Source organism: Schistocerca serialis, chromosome 1 (assembly GCF_023864345.2).
Source record: "Schistocerca serialis cubense isolate TAMUIC-IGC-003099 chromosome 1, iqSchSeri2.2, whole genome shotgun sequence".
NCBI classification, from domain to species: Eukaryota; Metazoa; Arthropoda; class Insecta; order Orthoptera; family Acrididae; genus Schistocerca; species Schistocerca serialis.
In genome coordinates, this window is record NC_064638.1 from 557,439,107 (window position 1) to 557,461,113 (window position 22,007).

At 41.1% G+C, this 22,007-nt stretch overlaps 1 protein-coding gene across 1 annotated transcript in view; it reads left to right on the plus strand.

Moving 5' to 3' along the window:
* The first annotated feature begins 19,235 nt into the window (after positions 1–19,235).
* Positions 19,236–22,007, plus strand: part of LOC126475444 (protein retinal degeneration B) — a 600,634-nt gene continuing 597,862 nt past the window's right edge. Inside the window, exon 1 of the mRNA XM_050103311.1 lies at positions 19,236–19,431. The gene's annotated coding sequence lies outside the window, so the exon portion shown is untranslated. The remainder of the gene's footprint in view (positions 19,432–22,007) is intronic.

The window sequence follows — 22,007 nt, forward strand, 5'->3', positions numbered from 1 at the left end:
ACCTCTAGATATACCACAGCATCATCCACAAAAAGCTTCAGTGAACTTCCGATGTTATCCACAAGGTCATTGCGCCAGATTCACGTGAAATTCTGGCGGCATATGGATCAAATGCAAGCTCGCGTCCTGACGTCGTGAAAAAGTGCCAACAATTCGACCACCATCGCACAGACATGGGTGACACTGTTGGAGACTTCTTGGATTTGCATTATGCGATTTCCGTCTTTTGGGCAACCTGAAATAACATCTCGGGGAAAGAAAGTTTCCAACGATGAAGACGTTCACATAACGGTTCTTGAAAGCCCTCGTGGTCCAGTAGCAATCGTCCGTAAATTGTATGGTTGCTTGCATCACGTATTTGGGTAATTCAGTACTCAAAAAAGATACTCTGCCCATCATAATAATCTTTAACTTAATTTTCGAAGTCCCGCCTAATTCTGTGTGATGTATTGAACAGAAGACAGTTTGTATTCTTAAGCAGGATAGGTCTTATACAGGGTGGAGCAGAGGAAACGCTTGTTTTTCACTATTGAATGACTCGGACACGGTTTGATAAAAATAACAAAAACAAGCATTAAGTGATAGATTTCTTAATTCAGTTTTGAACTATACATACTTTAATTAGGTTAGAAAAATAATGTCTTGGAGGTGGCGTCCTTCTTGCTGGATAAAAATTTGGAACCTCTCCCGAAAATTACGAATGGCTCTTTCCAACATTTCATGTGGCACGGCTTTAATTTCCTGACGAATGGAATTCTTCAGGTCATCGATTCTGCGAGGCCTGTTCATGTAGACTTTTGATGGTAATATCCTCACAAAAAGAAGTCGCATATCGACAAATAGGGTGAGCGAGGGGGCCAGTAAACATCACCATATCTCGAAATCACATTTCCTGGGAACATTTGTCGAACCACTTCCATGGATGCTCTTGCCGTGTGAGCTGTGGCACCGTCCTACTGAGACCATATTTCTGTCATGTTCACTTGACGCCTATCAAGTTCTGGATGAAGAAAGTTGTTTAACATTTTAATGTAGTGTGCTGAGGTCACAGTAACTACAGTTCCTTCCTCTTCAAAAAAATAGGGTACAACAATACCCATCATTGAAATGCAGCACCACTCTGTTACTTTTAAACTGTGGAGAGGTGTTTGGTGTAGTTCATGTGGTTTCTCCGGCGCCCAGTACCGACAATTTTAAACATTGACGTAACCGTCTGCATGAAAGTGTGATGAATCAAAAATGGTCCAAATAGCTCTGAGCACTATGAGACTTAACATCTGAGGTCATCAGTCCCCTAGAACTTAGAACTACTTAAACCTAAGGACATCACACGCAGCCACGCCTGAGGCAGGATTCGAACCTGCGATCGTAGCGTGTGATTCATCACTCATGAAGACTGTAGCATCTGCATCTTCCGTAATAATTTCGTCCATAACGAGACAAAACTCTGTGCACTGCACAAAATCCCCTTCACTAAGCTGCTGGACGATCATTATCCTGTACGGGTGAAACTTAAGATCATCAAGTAAGATGCGGTGAGGGGAACGACGTGACGTACCCAGCGCTACAGCCTGTCGTCTAACCGATTGTTTCGGACTAGCAAGAACTACCGTTCTCACTCGGTCTACATTTTCCGGAGTACGTACCGAACGGTGAAGACCAGGTGGTTTGCTTTTCATCACATATCCAGTACTTCTAAACTCTGCAACCCATCGGAGTACAGTATTTCGATCAGGCACTGCACCTCGACGTCCAACTATAAAATTTTGACGGAAAAGACGTTGCACTGGGACTACAGAATCACTGTTTCTCAAGTACTGCTCGACAACGAACTCACGATCCTCTACGCTCCACAGCTCCATAGCGACTGAAACTGCATTGTATGGGCAGTCTGCTAACATTCATTCAAGGACAATAACCCCTCTCGTCGCCGCATGCTAGCGGTTCAAAAAACATGCGTTTCCTCTGCTCCACCCTGTACTTCCTGGCGAGCTCTGATAACGTTGTATACGTCTTGCCGCTAACCGTGCGACGTTTGCTGCACAGTTCTGTGACCTGCAGTTTTCCTCAAATAAAAATAATGGATGGCTTTCGTTGATAACAGGATGCCCTAAAGTACGAAATGTATACCACATTTTGCAGAACACACTTTTATTCTGCCTCGAAGCCTGTGCTCACAACAGTTCAACCTACTCGACAAATCATATCCTCTCTTAGACATTACCCAAAACTCAGTATTACTGTAGCTTTAAAACACTGATAAAGTGGCTTTGCTTGACGCTGCATATACTATGTTACATGCACATTCGCCTAAATTACTACACTATCTGATCAAAAGTTAGTGGACATTAATATTGGGTGTACCCATCCTTCACCTGTATCACCGCTTGAAATCCGCTGGGGACACTTTCAACGAGGTGTCTGAATGGGGGAGTGGCAACCCATTCTTCTCCAAGAGCCGAAATATCTGGAGTGAAGTCGATGTTCTAACTTATCTCAAAGGTGTTCCACTGGAATCAGGTCGGGGCTCTGAGCAGGCCAGTCCATTCCAGGAATGTTATTGTTATGCTTTGGCAGGTAAGTTTTCCATCACACGCTAAATCCAAACCCTTCCATCGCACTGCCACGCGGTGTAGCGCGACTTGTCACTCCTAAACACTCGTTTCCAGTCAACCACTACACAGCGCCGTCGCTCTTTACACCACCTCAAGCGTTGCTTAGCACTGGCTGCAGAAATGTGTGGATTATGAGGAGCTGCTCGACCCTTGTACTTCATTCTTTTAACTCCCTGTACAGAGTGATAGTGCTGCCTGGACTGCTGGTTGCGCTTTGTACATAACTCACGAGTGGCCTCTTCCTCTGATTTCACGTGATTTTTTACAACCACCCTCCGCAGTGCTCAACGGTCCCTGTCCGTCAGTAAGTGAGCTCTGCCTGGTCTTGATTAAGCTGCGGTTCTTCCTTCGCGCTTCCACTTCACAGTCACGTCACTGACAGTCGACTTGTGCAGCTTTAGAAGGCTTTAAATATTCCTGATGGATCTGTTACTCACATGACATCCAGCGACCACTCCACGTGGAGGTCACTGAGCTCTCCTGACCCGACCACTCTCCTATTTCTGCTATTCTACTGACAACACAGTAGTCCCCGCATTACACACTGACGTTCGGATAGTTCTGCACAAATAGTGTATTTGCGACTGACTGACAACTAAGCTAACATTCCATTGTCTACTCTTAGAGGCGACCTTTCACTCGAGTACCTCCAAGATCAATTAACAACAAAAACAAAAAAACACTCAGCCTGAATAGGCCATCAAGGCCCAACGGTACCGACCGGCCGCCGTGTCATGCACAGCCCACAGGCGTCAACATCAATACTGTTAGTGGTGTTTTCAGTGTATCTTTGTGTACGTTCGTTTACAATCGTGATTGGTCAGATATAAAGTGAGTCTCACTTGTAACCGTAATACTGTATTATATATGGACTGTGAACTGCTCTCAACATACTTACACGCTTGAACGAAAAGATGAAAACACACGAGCATTGCAGGCTTCATCATAAATCCAGATGCTAGCCGAGCCTGCAGGTTGCGCTGTTGTATTTGATCATGAACGGCAAGTGTTTAACATTTTCAATAAGTAGCAAGTGTCACTCGTGGTCAGAATGGTGTTCTGTGTAGTTGTGGGTGCATTATGTCGGTGCTAAGTGAACGCGAACGTGGACAAGTTGTTGGTGTTCGTGTGGTGTGTTAATCAAGATAACCAAAGCGTTTGCTGTTTCAACAGGAACCATATCGACGGCTTATATCGCGTATCGGGAAAGCGGGAAACCATCATCTGTAAGTGATAGCGCGCACGGTCCCCAGCTCAAGTGGCATGATGATGATGACGATGTTTGGCTTCTGGGGTGTTCAACCGCGCGGTCATCAGCGCCTTTACAAAGTCCCAACCTCTACACGGTCCAGTCTAGCCACTTTAGCGAATGGTGATGAAATGATGAGCACGACACAAACACCCAGTCCCCAGGCAGAGAAAACCCTCAACACGGCAGAGAATCGAACCCGGACCCCGTGATCCAGAGGCAGCAACGCTAACCACATGTCCGAAAGGACAGACACCATATCCATATAAGTATATAGTTCTAGCAATACTGGCCATGGCCTCCTTCTTCTGTGCGGATGCACACATATTACCCGAACTCTTATGGGACTTGGCAAGAATGTCTTCCACGAAATGAGTGTGTTGGGTAGGGACACTACGAATGTAGTGTGTTGACATATAAGGTGAAAATGTGGGTCTCGCGGGAGGCGTGCGCGAGATAGTTCCTGCAGTCGCACTATGGTTCAAATGGCTCTGAGCACTATGGGACTTAACATCTGAGGTCATCAGTCCCATAGAACTTAGAACTACTTAAACCTAACCACCCTAAGGACATCACACACATCCATCCCCGAGGCAGGATTCGAACCTGCGACCGTAGCAGTCGCCCGGTTCCGGACTGAAGCGCCAAGAACCGCTCGTCCACCGCGGCCGGCAGTCGCACTATGCTCTGTGCCCTCGGTGGCTCAGATGGATAGAGCTTCTGTCATGTAAGCAGGATATCCTGGATTCTAGCCCTGGTTAGGGGACACATTTTCACCTGTCTCCGTTGATATATATCAACGCCCGTGAGCAGCTGAAGGTATTAATATATAATTGTAATTTCCTTGCAGACGGCTGCAGGTGATCAGTGGTGTCTGTTCTTTCGGACATGACCGAAAGTGTTCTTTCGGACATGACCGAAAGAACAGACACCATATCCATATAAGTATAGGGAGAGGGGTCGGTCAGCGTGCGATTGGCTGACCTCTTCCCACGGCCATCTCTGCTTTGTCGTTTCCAAATGGCGTGCCGGCGCTTGACTTTACGCCGTAACTGTAAGAGTGTTGTAATTTCTCTACTTCTGCTAAACTAACAATAAATCAATTTGAATTTAAAAAAAAAAAAAAAACAGTACAACGGCGTTTCTCTGCAAAAGTCACAAAGATGCGATTGCGCACGATTTTCTATGACAGAGGATTATTATCCACCGTGGTTGTGGAATTGTGCACTTGGAAAGGGAAGCTTATATTAAATACACATGAGTCAGAATAGTCGACATTAAAACTATCTGCCAATTTCTGTTAAAAAACTAGAATACTGAAATGTATTTAAACAGTAACATGCAATGTGTAATTACTTTTGTTTCCACATTTCAATAATTTTTGGAATGTTTCTTTCTTAGATAACCAGTCATAAGAAACATAGTGTTCGGATGTCTCTTCTCCAGCACCGGCAGCATGATTCGAAGCAGGGCACCCACCGCATCTGTACCACAATTCTTTGTCTTTACCTACTTCTCCACAGACGCACTATTAATCATTAGGTTCTTTACTACGTGTAGGTAATGAGTTCAGTGGCCCAGTTAGCTGGATACCATAATCATTGTCATCGGCATCATCACAAATGTTGGAAGCATCCGATCCCTCCGCTGACTCTGGTGTTCCTCTTTCCTTTAGGTTTTATTTTTCATCTTTTCTGATTTCTCAGTAAAGTCCATAAGCAGAGCTTTCCCATTCTTGTTTTTCAACCCAGTCTTCTGTTACTTTTCATTCCTCGTGTTCTTCATTTCAGCTTCTTCCATCTTCTTTTTCACGGTGGTGTGGACCTTCTTCGTGCACCGTTACCCAAGTCTGCCATTACATACTAACGTGGTCATGTTCTGTACGCTAAACTCTTATATTTAAAAAGTAAATCTATGGGGTGATAGAATGAATTACAGGTTCTAGTAACATATTCAGAAAGAATGAATTACGGGTTCTAAAACAAACTGGCCCGTTACGTTTGCCTCACTCCCATGCATTTCACAGCTAAACTGGTGCCTGTATTCTTGTTCCTATTTAGAACTTGCAGGAATCAGAAGAAGGTAGCAGTTGTCGGAAGTCGTCAAGTTCACCGCGAGCTTCAAATACTGAAGCGTATGATTTGCTGCTGAACACAACTTGTGGTATGTAGGTAAATAACAGGTTAAACGCCATGAGAAGGAAAACTTGAGCTATTGGTGAAATTTCGATGTAAATGCCAAGGCCAATAACATATATTCTGACACAAGCGCCAGGACACCGGCAAACAGTGTTTACAGCTGCGTAAAGATGGCACTCGCCTGTCAGACCAGCATCGATATTTACATAAGAAGTCATTCGCCAATTCTCTGTACGTGTCTTGGCGTGCACTTGTGTGCACTGATGACAACTGATGTTGCTCTTTAGTTTGTTTGCAAAAACAGGACACTACTGAAATAATTACTACATGTAAAAAATACACAATATTGCAAAACGGAAAGGAAAACTGTACCAGAACGGAGGAAGAGAGGGGAAGGTAGAGCTAAAGGAAGGAACTACGCAGAGAAGGAAAGAAATACAGGGTGTTACAAAAAGGTACGGCCAAACTTTCAGGAAACATTCCTCACGCACAAATAAAGAAAAGATGTTATGTGGACATGTGTCCGGAAACGTTTAATTTCCATGTTAGAGCTCATTTTAGTTTCGTCAGTATGTACTGTACTTCCTCGATTCACCGCCAGTTGGCCCAATTGAAGGAAGGTAATGTTGACTTCGGTGCTTGTGTTGACAAGCGACTCATTGCTCTACAGTACTAGCATCAAGCACATCAGTACGTAGCATCAACAGGTTAGTGTTCATCACGAACGTGGTTTTGCAGTCAGTGCAATGTTTACAAATGCGGAGTTGGCAGATGCCCATTTGATGTATGGATTAGCACGGGGCAATAGCCGTGGCGCGGTACGTTTGTATCGAGACACATTTCCAGAACGAAGGTGTCCCGACAGGAAGACGTTCGAAGCAATTGATCGGCGTCTTAGGGAGCACGGAGAATTCCAGCCTATGACTCGCGACTGGGGAAGACCTAGAACGACGAGGACACCTGCAATAGACGAGGCAATTCTTCGTGCAGTTGACGATAACCCTAATGTCAGCGTCGGAGAAGTTGCTGCTGTATAAGGTAACGTTAACCACGTCACTGTATGGAGAGTGCTACGGGAGAACCAGTTGTTTCCGTACCATGTACAGCGTGTGCAGGCACTATCAGCAGCTGATTGGCCTCCACGGGTACACTTCTGCGAATGGTTCATCCAACAATGTGTCAATCCTCATTTCAGTGCAAATGTTCTCTTTACGGATGAGGCTTCATTCCAACGTGATCAAATTGTAAATTTTCACAATCAACATGTGTGGGCTGACGAGAAACCGCACGCAATTGTGCAATCACGCCATCAACACAGATTTTCTGTGAACGTTTGGGCAGGAATTGTTGGTGATGTCTTGATTGGGCCCCATGTTCTTCCACCTACGCTCAATGGAGCACGTTATCATGATTTCATACGGGATACTCTACCTGTGCTGCTAGAACATGTGCCTTTACAAGTACGACACAACATGTGGTTCATGCACGATGGAGCTCCTGCACATTTCAGTCGAAGTGTTCGTACGCTTCTCAACAACAGATTCGGTGACCGATGGATTGGTAGAGGCGGACCAATTTCATGGCCTCCACGCTCTCCTGACCTTAACCCTCTTGACTTTCATTTATGGGGGCATTTGAAAGCTCTTGTCTAAGCAACCCCGGTACCAAATGTAGAGACTCTTCGTGCTCGTATTGTGGACGGCTGTGATACAATACGCCATTCTCCAGGGCTGCATCAGCGCATCAGGGATTCCATGTGACGGAGGGTGGATGCATGTATCCTCGCTAACGGAAGACATTTTGAACATTTCCTGTAACAAAGTGTTTGAAGTCACGCTGGTACGTTCTGTTGCTGTGTGTTTCCATTCTATTATTAATGAGATTTGAAGAGAAGTAATAAAATGAGTTGTAATATGGAAGGTAAGAGTTTCCGGACACATGTCCACATAACATATTTTCTTTCTTTGTGTGTGAGGAATGTTTCCTGAAAGTTTGGCCGTACCTTTTTGTAACACTCTGTGTAATACTCGAAAAGATAGTAGTGTGGTTCCAGCTGAAGAGAGTTCGAAGCACCCTGTAGACATTGACTGTCATTTTAATATTTATTATAAGGCTTTAGAGTCAACATAAGTAATTTTAAAGTATTTTAATGCGTTTAATTTGTTTTTGAAGCGAATTTCGTATCGACAAGAAACATCATTCTAATTATGAACTTACAGTTAGCTACTTGCATGGAATCATCTACTTTACTAAAAGAGAACAGAAGTTTTTGGTGAAAGGACACTCAAAAAGTCTTGTGATTGCTATTTTGCACGTACTAAGAAACGAAAGACACTTGCTGTGTCTGAAATACCGAAAGATTTAGTTACCCTCATCATTGAATCTATGCGCACGCAAACATGCACAGTGTCTATTGCGCAAGAAAGAGGTTTTTACGATTTAACGTAGCTGCTGAAAAAAATATGAATTTCACCACTCATTGCTGAATGGCTAGAAGTACTGCACTTCGGTCACCTCTCAATGCTGCTGAAGAGTTCAAGGAACATTACATCGTTAAGAGGAACGTAAAGCCTTCTGAGGTTCAGCAGGTGCAGCTGGAGACACTGTAAATCTGTTGTCTGAAGAAAACAGAAGGGGTTTAACTAAATGATAGCATTTGTAGAAAGAGGAGAATAATTGGTTTTACCCGAACGCCGTGAAATGAGTTAAAATAGGTATGATGGAACTTGTATCGTTATTTATGTTAAACCATTGCATACAGAACCTTTCTTTTTCTTAAAAATTTTGTATCGTTTTGTTCTTAAGCCTACTGACGTAGAATAAAAACACATATATGATATGAAACCTAGATATATCTGGTTTTTGTATCGCGATGCCCAACTTTAATACTGCTTTTGTATAACTGCTGTATACATTTCGTTGGTTATCTCTAAATCAGATTTTTGAAGCTTGACTCCTCATTGACTTACATGCCACAACTACCCAAATCTCCCTTAAGGGAAACCAAGTACAAATTTGGAAAAAGCCTTAAGTAATAACTTTAAAGCAAATTGACTACATAGCACTTAGTGATATATGTTATTCATAAGCACTGCACCCTGTCGCCAGGGACGGAACTCGTGTACCAGCGCACCGTGCTGTATCTGCAGGCTCGTTAACAGGACTTCTTGGACCACTGACTGAAAGGAGATACGAAACGACCAGCTTCACTGGTCGCAACGTCTAGTATTCACTTCAAGCCACACTTGCCTCCCACAGCTGTTACCATGCAGACCACCCATATATTTTCGTCGATTATCTTGAATAATCGTTCTACAATGTAAAGTCATGCAACATACTTGAATTTGTAAGAAAATAAGAGTACGCTGTACGGAATTCGATTAGTGAACGAAAAAACCAAGATGGAAAGATATGACGGGAAAACGAGAGAGAAATGCTCAAATTAAAAAGGGTATAAGCAGGAATGAAATCCTTCTCGTCAACTGTCCAACTTGTATATCGAGAAGGCAATGAAGAAAATAAATTGCGATTCAGAATGAAAAGACGTCAATGACAAGTTTTGTCGCTGATACTGCAATTTTGAGGGAAAGTGAAGAACAATTACAGGACCTGTTGAATGGAATGGACATTATACTCAGTACAAAACATAAAGTGTGACTAAAACAAACTAAGGCTAAAGTATTGAGGAATAGAAGAAATAACAAACTTAGCGACAAGCTTAACATCAAAATTGGTGGTCACTCAGTATTCGAATCAAAGGAAATCTGCTAAGCCGGAAGCAAAATAACGCAGAGAGGGTGAAGCAAGGAGCACATTAGAAGAAGACAGGACAGGCTAAGTGGGCATTCTTCGTTGAAAGAAGTTTACAATTATCAAACGTAACCCTTCCATTAGAAAAAGGAATTCCTGTGCACACTCGTCTGATAGACAGAATTCCATGGAAGTCAGTCATAGGCAGAATCGGCGAGGAAACGAATATACGGAACATACTATCAACAAGAAGGTACAGGAGGATAAGACACGTGTTCAGGCATCATCGAATAGCTTCCACGATATGCTAGAGAGTCGTAAAGGGCGAAAATAGTAGAAGACAAAGAATGGAATACATACACAAAAATAAATTACGCCGTTGGGTGTAAGAGTTGTTCTGAGATGAAAACCCTAGAAGATTAAAACATGCCGGGCTCCACGATGACGTCCATAAGGCCAATGAAAATGAAATTCCTTCCCAGCTGAAAGACAGATTCAGCCGCTGCGTTTGAACTCGTTTCTGTGCTGAAAATTTCTGGTGATAGTTTTACGAGATCTCTTTTATTAAATTATTTTCCTGCATGGACGGCGCTGCTACCGACGGCTTGTGGTTGTCTTGCGCTGTATTTCAGTAATTACTAAAGAGCTCGTGTGGCATACCTATTTTTCAAACATCATCTCTGTCGCTAGGACAGCTTTTCGTCCTTTCCCCTAATCGCTTATTTGTTTTCCTCACACTTCTAAATATCTGCAACAAGTTTATTCTTATTGTTCCCGATTTTTAATCGTTTATGCATTTGCGTACATGTATCGCTGCCTTATGTCAAATACGTCAGCATAGTTTGCTTATACAATTTCTTTTTCAGACATGGCGACGTTTATTTCTGAACATGTCGCATAATTTCCCATATAAATCCTAAGTCAGTTTTATTTTCCTGCTTATTTCGTTTAGTAACAACCGTTTCGTCACTTTAAGTCCTGTAAAACACGAACTAGTTACCTCGTTAAATAACGTTAAATAATTAACCTCTATAATTTTCTTGTCACAAAACTTATTATAAATCGTTTCATATACGGCGTAGTAATCGTATTTTGTCTCTTGCTCCCTCTGACTTGCTTTGTAGAACTCTTCCCGTCTTTACTGACGTTCTCTTGCTGTCAAAACAAACAAAACGACGGCATCCGAAAATCGAAGTTGATTAAGAGAGATCTTGTTGTTTTACATTCTTCATAAATATACCAGTTTACTGATTTAAAAATTTTCTCCAAGACTTTCAGGGATGCTATAATGCTCGGTTTTTCACCATTTCCATGTAATCTACCTGAAACTGTAAAGCACTCTTTGTTCAATTTAGATTAGATACCACTTACATGAAATTTAGTGAAAGAATTGCTTCAGTTTCATCCATTTGTTAACCCTGGTTATATTAGAGCAGCTACCTTACATTTTACAACATAGAGAGACAGATTTTTACGTGTGACTTAAAGACAACGTACAAAAAGATGTAACTATAATACAAAGCTCAAACTTACAAACAATATGAACGAGGAAGCTGGGAGCAGAAGAAATAGAAAAGAAGCAAGAGGAAATGGAATAAGGGGGTTGAATGTGTGTTAAATTTTCGGTAATAATATTGAGACTGCAGGGTATAGTGTGTTCCGCAAATAAACGTTTGTGCCATTTTTTCAATAAATAAACCATTACTTTATTTTTCGACTGGGTGAATGTGCAATTTCTCTAATATTAAGAGACAGGTCGTGCTATAGTCGAGCGCAAGTAAAACTCTTGTTTTCTTCGTATACAAACTGTTTAGAGTTTCCCTGTTACGATACGTTTAATGTATCTTTTCATTTCTCCTCCAAAAAATTTTCAAATGCCTTCAATATTTTTCGCTGTTTTTTTTACTATTTATCCAATAGTTGACCCTGTCAGCTATGTTTTAATGATACCCGTTTTCTCAGATGCAGAAATTTTATCTTAATTTAATTCGATGAACCCCCTGTTCTTCAATAAATTCTCACAATCTACACTTCTGTGTTTGTCCTTGTTAAGTGTCTTTCTTTCTAGGTTTGTATTTATATTTACTCTGTACTTCATTAGCATACCGTCATTTACCAATCAAAAGTGATTTAAGACTGTCACATGCATATACAATCAATTACTTTATCGTTTGATAAAATGTACTTGTCTTATTTTTAAGTTTCAAGTGGTACTTATCATGTAAATTTCCTATATGCATTCTTCTTCAAGAACATTTTAAGGACAAACTTGACCTCTGTCGGTTTTGGAATGAAGTGTCATGCTCTCCCACGGGAGGTCGTTCTTTAGTTTACTTTCATGTTCTGCATTAAAATTCCCCATGATCACATCACAGTGGAATTTTCATTCACTCGTCGTTTTGTATAACTCTTCGATGAAGTGAGTATAAGAAGTTATATTTTGTCTAAAGTGAGCCCTAGGTAATATGGTCGTCTAATTGTGCTTCATTGTTGCAATTGGCCTAAATGCTGGTCATGTTTAATGACATAACCGCAGATTTGATACACAGAAACAGTACGCATCTTTTTTCAGAACCAATGGGTATAAGTTACCAAACATGGAGTTCTGCCGTTACACTTGATCATGGAAACAAGAATTTTAAAAAAATCAAGAGACTTTCATAGGCTCTGTTGCTCTTCAACACTGGTTACCAACCACTCTTAGACCATTGCCCCTGAGTGCAACCAGACATTAGGTAGTACTCCCCCTCCCTGCCGCACCCCCCCCCCCCCCTACCATCAGTTGCTCCCACCTCCCCCACATTATCACCTACTTTAGCGCCAAACTAAGCTGTAGACAAAAAGACTTTTCTTGGTACGTATTTATTTTTAAAATATTGAAAGGTGAATTATGTTTAGTTTGTGTGTGTTAGAATGAATGACGAAGCAATTCGTACTACATCGCAAGTGTTACCCACAACTCCTCAGAAAAAAAGCTAACTATCCACGATGAGGATACACACGTGTTACAAAACATGTTTCTCCTGCATCACTGCCCTCCATTGCGGCACTTGTTTGACATGCATGCAACACCATTTAAAATCAAACAAGTTCAGGTGTGTGCACTGTACTTACTGTTCGTAAATCTCTTCATTGCTGCACTCCTTACTTCTGAACTGGCAGAAATTGTATGAGCTCAGGCTGTTAATGCTTTGTGTCTAACCACTGTAATAATAATAATAATAATAATAATAATAAACTCCACCATTGCCGGTCCCAAGCCCGGATCCTCATCTTACAAGTGATGAGGGAGGAGGAGGGGGAGGAGTAACAACCTCGTAAAAAAACCTGGGTCCATCTGGCTCCGGATGGTAGCACCCTGTGAGGGCCCCTGCCTAGGGTTACGGGTGAAAACCGGTCAACGGTCTCATAGGCGGATGAGGAATTTTTAACTCCCAACGGCTGAGAGAGCGGAGGAACCAAAAATCTATAACTGCAAGCGTCTGTACCCAGATTGGGCGGCTTGTGGGCAGCGTCTGTTCCTCATGTTAGAGGCGGCTGTTTCAAGAAAACCTTCTAACGCTAACAACGTTAGTCGTATTCCTGGTAGGTTACGCAAGTAATCTCCCCAACTTTGAAGAATTTCAACAGTTACAATCTTAACGCATGATGGAAATGTCTTTCAATAACGAAACTACCCCAGGTGGCCAATCCACCGCCGGCAACGACGCAAGCAGACCCATGGATTCTGGGGAGTCTGCAACACCATGCAAATCCAACAAGATTAAACCCAGAAAAATCTTCAACATAGCAACTCTCAACATAAACTCCCTTCTCAAAGTGGGAAAACTTAAGCACCTTACAGACCAGTTACACACGGAAGACATACAAATTATGGCGCTACAAGAAACTCGCTTCACTGATGAAAACACATTTGAATCAAACAGATTCAGAATATTTAAAGGAAAACCTGGAAAAATTGTAATGAAGAAATGCCCTCAGCTTGGCACAGCTTTTGCTGTAAACACAAAAATTCTGAACTCTGTCGAACATTTTTGGTCAACATCATCGAGAACATCTTTCCTCACTTTTCGATGTGCAAATAAAAAATACACATTAATCAATGTTCACGCTCCCACAAATCACAAAAATAATGCTAAAAATAGGAAGAAACAGATGAATTCTGGGAAAACCTTAAGAATCATATATCAGAAATCCCAGAAAACAATGCAAAAATACGTCTAGGAGATTTTAACGCTCAGATTGGAAAAGAAAAGAAATTCCGCGATACTGTCGGCAACTTTCCCGCACACAAACGAACCAACAAAAATGGAGAAAGGTTAATTATGCTCTGTAAGCAGTTTAAACTCAAGCTAATGTCAACACGTTTTAAACATCTTCCCAGAAAACAAAAAACCTGGGTATCTCCGATAAAGAGTATCGGAGAATTTCAAATAGATCACGTTGCCATCTCCTCCAAATGTGAAAAAGAAATATTGAACACACGTGTCCGAAAATCTCTAAACTTCGACTCCGATCACTATCTCACGAAAATAAAAACTAAACTGATCCCACAAAACAAGCAGAAAAGCAGAAACGGTGAATATAAAAACAGAAATAAAATAAATTTTGATCTTACAACCCTGAGAAATTACAACCTTAAGTCCAACTCTAACCTCAAGGATTTTCAGAAAAAACTAAAGACATTCTCCCCTTCACAAAACCTCCAAGAATTTCAGAACAACTTGATTGAGGCAACAGAAACAACCTTCCCAAAAAAGAGCAAACCGAGACACCCGTGGTGGGACAGCAACTGTAATGAAGTTCTGCATGAAAGACTTAAAGCCTGGAAAAAGTGGAACTCACATAAAACTGAAAACAACTTTGATGAATTTAAGCAAGCCAGAAAGAATGCCTCGAAAACTATTCGCAACACCAAGAGACAATATGAAAAACAACAACTGGACTCAATCGAAGAGAATTTCAAGAAATGCAACACGGCAGCTTGGCACAAAACATTCAACCAGAAACTCCGAGGATACCAGTCCCCTTGCCTAAACCTTATGAGAAATAATAACTCTCGCCACCAACAATACTGAAAACTGTGAAATCCTGGCTGAATATTTTGAGACACTCCTAAACTGCCAAACACCCATCCAGACTCTCAGTTTTACGCAACCAGAAACATTACCAACACATTCAACACCTCCGACACGAGAGGAAATCACAAACTTAATCAAAAATCTCAAAAACAGGAAAGCATGTGGAGAAGACACAATTACAGCAGAAATGCTCAAGCTTGGGGGAGAAACATCAGTAGAAGCACTACACAAAGAACTTGAACAAGTATGGGAAACCAAGAAAATCCCAAGTCACTGGAAAACTGCCCTAATTCACCCTTTGTTTAAAAAAGGTGACAAAAGGGATGTTAACAACTATCGTGGAATATCGCTTCTCTCAGTCCCATACAAAATTCTATTATAGAGGGAAAACTTGGAGAATATCAAGCTGGCTTCAGACCAGGAAGATCCTGCGCCGAACAAATTTTTAACCTCAAAACAACAATGAACTATTTATCTACAAGGAGCAAGAAATATTTCATAACATTCATTGATTTCAAAAAAGCTTATGACTCAATCGATAGGGACACACTCATCAAAACACTTCGAGAATATGAAATAGATGAAACAACAGTCACCATAATCAAAGAAACATTAACAAATACAACATCAAAAGTAAAATTCCAAGGAGAAATTTCACGGCATTTCGAGGTCAAAACCGGCGTCAGACAAGGAGATGCGCTGTCCCCGGTACTCTTCAATTGTGTTCTGGATAAAGTCATAGCAGAATGGAGAAAACTGACGCAGTTGGAGTTGAGAAAGTCCAAATTGGAGGGAAGTGCTACAGAGCCATTGAAACCAATTGTTTTGCCTTCGCTGACGATCTCGCCTGTTTAGCTTACACACAAAAAGACACAATAAAACAAATAGAATTACTTAAAGAAACTGCTGAAAAAGCAGGCTTGCAAATTTCATTTGAAAAGACAGAAATCATTACAAATATCAAAAATCCACCAAAGAAAATAACTACAAAATACGGGAAAATACAGGTATCTAAACATTTTAAATATCTTGGTGAACTAATTCAGCCTATGGCAAAAGGTCATCCAGCCTGCAGGGCTAGAATACAAAAACTAGGGACAGCAACTCACTACTGCAGACAAATGTATTCAAAAAAATGTATATCCAAAAACATTAAACTCAGACACTACCAGGCTGTCATTAGACCACAAATATTATATGCATCAGAAACACTGGCAAATTTTACATACGCAGAACAGATAGAAAATCGTGAAAGAAGAATTGTGAGGACAATTCTTGGACACAGGAAAATAACAGATGATCAAGGCTAGTCTATATACAGACTAAAAAGCAACAAAGAAGTGTATACGAAGTGCAGCAAAATTACAGACGAAATTAGAAAAAGAAGATGCTCCTTTTATGCTCACATCATGAGGATGAACCCGAATAGGCTTACAAAACAAATATTTTCGTACATCGCAAATCTAAAAAATAAAAATTTATGGTTTATCAACACAGAAAGAGATCTAAAAGAAATGGACATAGATCAGGAAACAATATTTAACAGAAACCTTTTTAGAAAAAAACTGAATTCATTCACGGGTTTCGGTGTGAAAATTAAGAAGACTTGTGGAACTAAATGGTCTGAAGAGAGAAAAGCCGCCTTCAGCGCAAGAATGGAAGTAGTGTGGACTGAGAGAAAGAAGACTTCCCAGAAGCGCAAGAAATAACTGTTTTCACGGTCTTTAACGGCCAAATTTGTATAATAATAATAATAATAATAATAATAATAATAATAATAATAATAGTAATAATAACGCTGTATACAGAACTATAGTAGCCCTTAAGTAGTTACTGCTGTGTCGTGTTGTCAATTAATTCAGTTACCTGTTTCAAAGCGACTAATATAGCGATTTCTGGACTACTGCAGATACTATCTAAAACTTAGACAAGACATTTTCTCGAGATCTTAGCATTTGTTACGTATATGTCACACTTTTACCACCAACAACGTACGGGACAAAGCACAACACATGTGTGTAGTGGATGTACTGTGTTACGGAACTTTAATCTCCACCGGTGTAATGTTGCTAATTGAGAAAAAGTAATTATTTGTCATTTATATAATCAAGAGCCTTACAAAATTGTGATAATAGTAATGATCTTTTGAAAATAATTTAGTTTCATCACTGAGACAGAATCGAATCGTTTTGTTTTTACCCCTCAGAAAATTTCATATGACCCCACAGGGGCTAATTACAGCCCAGGTTGGGAACCACAGCGCTTGAAGAAGCGTTAGACGATGTAATGTGGCAACATATCAACTGAAATTCGGAGATAAATAAGCAAACACTGTATGGAAAGACGGGAAATACAGAATAAGCACAGGGACCAAGAAAGCATAATAAAAATGGAAGACCAAGAGAAACGTGCTCCGATTAAAAAGAGCATAAGACAGGTTTTTTCGTCAGGTACTCAAACTGTGCATCGGAGAAGAAATGAAGGAATAGAAAGCAAATTTGAAAAATTGGGTTGAATTTCAAGCTGAAAGCATATAATTAAGGTGCTGAGAACCATAAGGGCCTAAAACACACCGTCGTCAATTTTGAGACTGTAGCATGTATGCATCCTCTTGACATCTGTTGATGTGATGGTGAGCCTGATTTATCTGTGCAGCAAGTCCACATTGTAGCCTACATATGTATATGCATCACCGGTTTCTCTTATATTTGCTTCCAAATATCCCCAACGATGGTGTGTTTTAGGCCCTTATGGATATCAGCGCCTCAACTGATATAATTCACTGATATTGTTATCTATTAAAATTTAAAGTTTTGTTTCGTACAAAAATCTTTGAGTGCCTAGACCGCATTTATATAAAACAATTAAAATAATATGACTAGTTAGTTTCGGTTGTAAATAACAACCGTCTTCAGACCATGCATATACAAAATGTGGGTTACAGATGAAGTGGATAAACCAGTAGTAATCAACGTGCTGCGACATGCGTCCGTGTAGAAAGCGACATGTTTTCGAATTTATTTATTTTTTTACAGCACTGACAAGACTGGCCCAGGATGCGCACACCATATTCTTACGAGACGCAGGCTGTTTGTTTTGTTCAAAAAAGTTTTCTTATTCAGGTTCTTTCTACACAAGCGCAAGTCAAAACATGATGATTATTACTGGTATATACAGTTCATGCACAGCCCACATTTTGCGTGCGCATGGTCTGAAGATTATTGTTATTTAGTCATTGTTGTTATTTAGTCATCTTGTTTTAATTGTTTTATGCAAATGCGGTCTAGTTCTTAAAAGATTTTTGGAAAAAAAATTTAAGTTTTAATAAATCACATAAAGACCGTTTTCTCCATTCCTGACAATGTCAGGCGATACTGATGTTATCCTCCGTGAAAGTGAGGAAGAATTACAGGCCCCGTGTAGTGAACATTCTATACAGAAGAGAATATGCACTGAGTGTAAACCAAAAAACAGCGGAAGTATTCATGGGTAACTGAAATGAAATTAGTGCCAAACTAAATATCAAAGACAGGGACCACTTAGTACTACCTTGGAAGCTAAACAATATAATAAGGGCGGAGCAAGCAGGACATACGCAGCAGTCTAATAAGTGTAAGAAGTGCATTTCTCGCTAAAAGAAGTATCTTTGAGTCAGACACAAGCGAAAGTTCCCAAAGAAATTTCTGTGAATGTACATCTGGAGTCCATCATTTTGCGACATGAAGGACTGTGAGAAAACGCCAAAGGAATAGAATAGAATCGTTTGAGATGTGATGGTACAGAAGGCTGCTGAAATTTAAGCCTGAAAAATTCTGCGTGAAGCAAGCGAGGAAAGGAATATTTGGGAATCACCGGCTAGGAATACGGACAGGATGACTGGATATGTATTAAGTAATCACAGAAAAGCTTCCAATCTACGAGAGGGAGTCATTGACTGCATTAAGAAATCACAGAACAGCTTCCATTGTACTAGAGGGAGCTATAGATGGCAAATCAGTTAGCGGAAAGCAGTGATTGCAATAGATTTAACAAATAATGAAAGTCGTTGAGTTTCAAGTATTACTCTGAGGGAAGAAGAAATCTTACAGTCGACTTCAGACGACGACCCAGTAAAAAAGAATGCAGATACAGCGATACAGTATCAACGAACTTTGAATGTTAACGCAGAGAAGTTGAGAATGATGTTTATTTCGTTATCGGCGCTGTATCGCTGGTACTTTATTGCGAACGCACTCGACGCGAGACCCGCGGCGCGCCAGCGATTCTTTTCGAGTTTGGCGCCCGGCCGGCGAGCGCCCGGTCGCCAGACCAGAGAGATCAATAGCGCGGGCCGTGACGTCATCCGCGTGGCGGCGCTGCTGCGCCCGCGGCCCGGCGGCAGGTCGGTCAGTGTGCAGCTAGTCTCTGCACCGTGTGGACGGGCAGGTTGCTCGTAGCGGCTGCGTGGCGGAGCGTCAGGCCCACTAGCGGCTAGCGCGCGTCGCCTCGGTTCGTGCCGTGTGGGTGTGTAATCCAGTGGCGGAGAGGCGCGCCCATGTGACAGGCTGCGCTGCTGCCGTCGTCTGCCTGCTCGTGCAAGCGTCTCTGCCCGCCAAACAGTGAGTGCCTCTCCTGCTGATAATTCGCCTGATTAGCGGCGTTGTCGCGCCCGTGCGATTTGTTCGTGCAAACATACAGTGCCGCAGCAACGCCTGCTGTCTCTGCACTGTCTACACCACCACATACACGCGCCATCTAGCAGATGTATAGTGTAGCTAACAAGCGTCTGTCGCGGAATGAACGTTGAAGCTTGCCATCTGGTCGCCAACTGAAAGTCACACACGGCCTTACGGACAGTCATATGTTACGCATACTGCAAATATTCCCTTTCTAAGCGTATCACTATGATGAATTCCTATGCTACTGGTGTGTTAAAACACATGTCAACGTACAAAACACATGAAGTATGACATTTTCACGATGAAGATACGGCTGTCCATAAGTTTTAATTTGTTGTATTGACGCCAATCTTGGAGAGAAAAGTGGTTTTCTATGTTATTTAATAACTATTTCCAATCAGAATTGATTTAAGCTGCTTAACTAAGTGAGTTGCGAAAAAAGACTGGTATAATACTAAAGTTTCAAGTACACCGATTGTTGGCAATTCATTGTTGTCCTGTTAAATCTTGCCTGACAGTACAGCGAAGTAATTCTGACTTTTTTCATTTTTCGACACGGGCGCCTAACAGGAAATTTTTCAGTGTGTCGTTAATAAGACAGGTCCGTTGGTCATGTCACTTCCTTCCTACTCGGCGAATAAACCTCAACGGTTGTTGACCTGTCAGTTATCAGCTGCTACTGGTTTCGCCTCCATAAGCTGAGCCCTTCTCAGTGGCAGTGATTGTGGTTTACCATATGTATCCTAATTGTTCTGCTTCCGCCGCTGTTAATAGTGTGTTGTTTCCTACTCTACTCTGACAAGTGTTTTTAGTGGGAATAATAGGTCATTTGCATTTAATTGGCAGCACACAGACATAACCGAGAAATGTTTTCTATTACCCCCCTAGTACTTTCCACACGGTAATCTCATGGAAATCGTGTGTTAGAAATAACTGTATTGTTTAGAAACTAAGCGTCACACATCTCTCACGCATGCAAGCTGGTTCGATATGTTAAAAGAAATATCATATGTAAATTTAATTCGTGTGTGTGGCAATGTCAAAACAAAGTCCTTTACGCGTTTCTGTGATAGCCGGTGGAAGCGGGCGGACCGAATGTACCCACCGCGTATCAAACCGGTGTGTAGACGCGTGCAAGCGGCGTCCGGAAATGAATGTTGAACTGCTGTTAGTTACTCACGTGGTCCACATACTGCATAGGAAATAAGCTTTTCGATAACGCAGCTTTCTACTGAAAAGCTGGTTCCGATATACTTTACTTTCGTATTCTCGACATTGTGTTTGTTAATGCTGATTTCGTTGCGAAAGCAGGAAAGTGAAGACTCACCTGATTTCAGTAGAATTTTTGCACCGCGTGAAAAGGCAACCCACAGAAAAAACATAATCGCGGCGCTTTTCATTCATATCGGTGAGAGTCCTCTATCGCGATTAACACACTCGTCTAGTTCTGTTGATTCGACTGTCGTACATATTACATGCTAAACATCTCAACTAAACTGAAACAACAAATTCAGATATTAGTCAAGATGTGAGCATTTTATACCAACTAGCGAACCGGAGTAAATGAATTATTACTAAATGTTTCTTGCGATTACAAAAATGTTTCCTAAGATGTGCCTTGCTTATGTGATGTCTAATACCATAACTCCTGAACCTTCCGTAAGTATAATTTTAAAAATATCAGTTACTCAGCCTTTTTTATTTACAACGATTTCGGGGATTTTTGTGGATTAGTAAGAATAAATACTAATCCGTCAAAAGCATTCTGCAGTCAACATGATATACTCAAAAAAAACTTTCTCTATATTTCAACATTGTTGGTTTCCCAGCATCACTTCACCCAATGTAAACATCACATAATGGAACCAAGGCCTCCTCCCTCCAAGAAAAAAAGAAAACTTGCCGTAAATAGTAAGCCTAAAATTTATTGACTGGTTGCGTTGTTTTAATTTACATTTTAAGTACACAGCCACGAAAACAACCTACCGAACATGACTCCTAAAGAAAGATCTTTAAGCACTTGCGCATACAACAGCCTTGCAGCAAAATTACACCCTTTTGAAGCTTTGTCGAAAATCTGCATGATTCAGAACCGATAGCAACATTCGTATAAGTAGGCTAATAGTAAAAGGAGAAATTACTTGCACATCCTTCACTCAGCCTTAGTGTGGCGCAAAGAAGCGTTAGGTATTGTGCTTTTTAACACTTACCCACTGATGTAAAGAATGAATTTAACTGTAACATAATTATCTTCAAAAATAGAATATTTGAAAAAACGTAATTTCTTTTTGTAAGGCAGTGAGATGTTAAATAAACAAATCTTTATTTGATAGAAATTACGTAATACCGGCAGTGAGTCGTACTTGGGTAGCTCAGTTGGTAGAAATGAAATTTGCCGGCACGGTAGCTCATCGTGTTCGGTCAGAGGGTTGGCTGCCTTCTGTAAAGTGACATCCGCCCCGACCAACTTGAAAAGAAGTAAGTGTAAAGCACTTTTCCGCGGAAGGCAGAGGACC